Consider the following 4,788-nt stretch of genomic DNA (forward strand, 5'->3'; position numbering starts at 1 on the left):
TTATTTATAAATGACGAGAGAGAGAGAGAGAGAGAGAGAGAGAGAGAGCGAGCAAGCAAGCAATCAATCAATCATTTTTAAAATCGATTTTACAAACGGACGTCATTTTTAACATTTTACTAAGCAGTAGAACTAAGTCGTAACGATGATGATGATAATAATAATAAAACCGTGGCGGTAATGAAAAAGTCTCGAACAGTGAAAAACATTCGAAATAATGACAATAAAATTTCTAAATCCGATTTAAAACCGCAGAAGAATTTTTTGTAAATCAAAAATCCTTATTTTCCTTCAGTTATTCCGAGATAACGAAAACTTGAAAAAGACACTAACTAATAATAATAATAATAATGATAATATTAATCATAAAGAAAACGTATTATAATGCGACAAAGAAAAATCTGGAAGAAAAAAAAAAAAAAAAAAAAAAAAACGAATTTTCATTTTCATTCACACTCATTGTTGTTTGTTTTATTCCTTCCGTCAATAAGAAAAATGAGTCGTCGAAAAAACAAAAAAGAATGAAATGAAATGAAAATAGAAAAGAAATGTACGAAACATACAAAAATGAAAAGAGAAAGAAAGAGAAAGAGAGGCAGAGTCATAAGGATGGATAAAAATGAGAGATTGAAGAGCGGGGTAAATGAAAAAATAGGCAAAATTGTACAATGAAATTCAGAGTGAGCGAATGAGAAAGATAGAAAGAAAGAAAACAGGAGCAGAGAGAAGGGATGGATGAAATGGAGAAAAGGAGGAAGAGGGAGGAGAAAGAGAAGGAGAGGAAAAGAAAAAGAAGAAAGTCGTGGGGGGCGAGGGAGGCGGGGCGGGAAAAAAAAAAGGGAAATTCCATTTGATAACGAGACAATCGTGTTTCATATATTTATAAAAGAAAATCAGCTGTTTTCAACGACGATGACGTCAGAACCAGATACGATTCTGAATATCAAGCAGGTCTCCTGTGACTTCATCATCAAAAGGATCAGTCGCAAACACGCACGTTTGAGAGAGTTCGGAGAGCAACTCAATACAGCATCCGACACACACACACACACACAAAAATTAACCCCTAAAACTTTTCTTTTTTTCCCCTTTTTCCCCCTCCCTCCAAACCGAACCTTCTAGAACACCTTTTGAACACATTATTATTATTATTTATTAATTTATTTATTACTTGTCTTTCATTTTGATTTTGACTTTTTAAAATTTCATTACGACGAAATCTATCACGGATTTTTCCATCGATTTTCCGTCAATCGAACAGTAACCGTTAAATAAAACAACGACGACAGAGAATTGATGGAGAAAAAATAAAAAAAATAAGGGGGGGGGGAAAGCTTTTATTTGTTAGACGACTCGTTTTTTTTTAATTTACTTCGACATGATAAAATATAAATCTAAAACAAATAAAACAAATTATTTTCGAAAACAGACGATTTTTAAGATCTTTTTTTTTTTAAAAAACAAAAATGGGTTCAAATGCAGATAATTTATTAAAACCCCCCCGCCTTAGTAGTAATGAAATGAGGAAATAAAAGTCAGAGACGATTTCAATCAATCAAGCTCAACAATTTTCCCAATATTAATAATAATAATAACAACTTAAATTACGTAAAAAGGTGGGGTGGGAGGAAAATGGGTAAAAGAAAAAGTAAATCGATATGTGAAAATCAGATAATAAATCAATGAGCGTATTAGTAATTTGTGAACTTTTTGAAAGCATGCGTGCGTGCGTGCGTGCATCCTCTCCATTTTAAGATTCACGCACGCACACGCACGCACGCACGTGTGAGGCGGAGAGGAATACGGGAAGGGGTATGTGCGTGCGTGTAAAAACCAGACCTTAATAAGGCAAAACATATCATTTTTGAAAATGCCGGATTTCGACGATTATTAAAATAAAATTCGAAAAAAAGGGATTTCCGTATCGAACGCATGAGGTAAATATTGAAAAAATTTACGTTTCGATTCGAGAAAGCGGTGGGAAGGAGGGGGAAAAAAAACAATGATGTTAATTTAATTTCAAGTGTGTGTGTTGTTTGTTTATCAATCATTTTAAAATTATTGATTTTTCGATATCCGTCGTGATGTGACGTAAAAGCTCAAAGATTCTTAAAAGTATGACTGGCTAAACGGAAATTCACGCATTCATTATCATCATCATCATCACTGGCATAAATTAAAAATAAATATGCGTGAAATGTGTTATATATATTATTGTTTTGTTATTGTCGGAAATTGATAAATATTACACACGCACACACACACACACACACACTCACACGCACATTTGTTTTTGTTTTTGTTTTCGTTTTCCGCATTATTAGAAAATCCTTTACGTCTTTATCAAGATTATCGAAGGGTTATTCATTAAACAATTAAACGTCCTAGCCACAAATGAAAAAAAACGACGTGAAAAATAATTTTAAATTGACAATACTTTAACAATTGTTTACAGAGGGATTAACATTTCTTTTAAAAATTTTCCTACTTTTTTTTTTTTTTGTCCCTTATTCCCATTTTTAATATGTGTTCAAGGTCGTTGAACGTATTTAATTCTCTTTCATTATTTTTTTTTATTTAAGTTTATATTTCAAAATGGCGCCGACCGATCAGCTGGCACGGGGGCACCGCCTATCAAATGCCACGTGCTTTTTATCTGTCACACAAATAAAAATTTTATCAGTACAAGTACACACACATTAAAAAAATCTTTCTTTCTTTCTTTCTACGATTCCATTATTTCTAAATTTTTCCTACATTTTTTTTTATTCGTAAAAATAAATAAAATAAAATAAAATAAAATTCGAAACACGACGAAAAAAACAATAATAATAATAATAATAATAATAATAATGGATTTTATATAATTAATAACGATCGAAAACGAATTTTTTTTCCCCCACTAAATTAAGATTAACTTCTCTCTAATTAATAATAATATTAATTATTATAATGAAAACCATTTATAATAAAACGACTAATTAGTTAAAACAAAAGGGAAAACCAACATTAGAGAGAAAAGAACGCGAAAAGGAAACGAAAAGGAAAAGAAAGAAAGAAAGAAAGGAAAGAAAAGAAAAAAGAAAAATGCCACACAAAACTAAAAACTAATAAAAAAAAAAAAAAAAAAAAGGTCGTAAAATGATGAAGGAAATTAAAATTGGGTATTTATGCGAGTAGAAAAAAACATTTGACCGCCATTTTCTTTTTTTTTTTTTTTTTTTAAAATTTAACTGCCAAAGCATTTTTAACGATTAATAAACGTTTCGAGTCGTTTTTTTTTTTTTTTTTTTTTTTTCAAAACTGCAAAATATACGAAACAATAAATTAATTTATTTTTAATTAATTTTTTTTTTAATCCTCGAATGGCGATCGACGTCGTTTTTTTAAAAAAGTAAAAAAAAAAAAATTATTTTGCAAAACAAAACTGTGGGGGGAAAAAAAAGATAGGGATTGACGTGAGAAACGAAAGATTGCAAAATTAAAAAAAAAAAAACGGAAAAACGTGAGAAAAAGAGAAAGAGAGAGAGAGAGAGAGAAAGAGAAAAGGGAAAAAAAGAAAAGATCGAAATGTGTTTTCAGAATGGGATAAAAACGGGAGAAGGGGAACTTTGGAAAAATCAGCTGTTTGAAGACGAAAGTTAAAAGTGTTGAAGGTAATGGTGGTGTATATACAGTAGGGGTGGGTGGGAAGAAGGGGGAAAAAGGAAAAATGGAAAGGGAAGTAATAAAAGTAAAGCAGTAGTAGTAGTATTATAAAAAAAAGAAAGAAAGGAAAGCTTTGAATTGGACTCTCTCTCTCTCTATCTCTCTCTCTTGGTAAACCAGACGCCACGTGCTTTTATTAATTTTTTTCGACTTGAAACGTTTTTCAAAATGAAAATGAAAATGAAAATGAAAATAAATAAATAAAGTGAAAATGACACGTTAAAATTTTTTTAACATTTAAAGTAAAAAGCGGTTGTAATTAACGGTTGTAGGGAAATTACAAATAATTATAAATTAGAAAATGATCGACAAACAACATTTTTTTTTTTTTTTTTTTTTTGCCAAAAAAAAGAAATCAAGATTTAATAAGACTAAACTTTCGTTTCGACGAATCGATCGACTTTCCAATAAGAAATAAAAATAAAAAAGAAATTTCACAAAGTCGTCCATTTTCCACACACACACACACACACGCGCGCGCATGCGCACGCATCCGTATACGTTTTCCCGGTATCGATCGTCAATGGAAAAACTTAATAAATATGAAGGATCGAACCTCGAACCTTATGGTTTTCCATCAAAAATGAAATCAAATCATTCGAAAACATCGTTTATATCAATTAAATATCCCTACGATTCCTGCCACGACAAACAACTGACGCCATTTGCAATTTCGCCTCACAATAACAAGCAGTATGACAACAATTTCTTTTTTTTTAAATTGAATTTAATCCGCGTTGTCAACAAAATGAAATAAACGATGAACGATTCGAATCGACCATCATCCACGCCATTCTTTCTGCAACCTTTTTTTTTTTCAAATTCATCTCTAGCAAACGCAAGCAATTTACTGGAAATTACCAAAAAAAAAAATCAATACACGAATCCTACTACCATTAATCTAACCACTACCAACTAATATTATCCAGAAACTACCTCCAGGGACTTTGCTCCAGGGCAACAGAAGAAAAATAGTATTCAACCAAGTTACAAACGGTTAAAACAATTTTTCAATACTGTACTCTAAAAAAACAGTAAACATTATTTTTCCTTAACCGCCATCTTGTTTTTAGTCTAACG

The sequence above is a fragment of the Pediculus humanus genome, genomic scaffold (assembly GCF_000006295.1).
Source record: "Pediculus humanus corporis 1103172107431 genomic scaffold, whole genome shotgun sequence".
In the NCBI taxonomy this organism is placed as follows: domain Eukaryota; kingdom Metazoa; phylum Arthropoda; class Insecta; order Psocodea; family Pediculidae; genus Pediculus; species Pediculus humanus.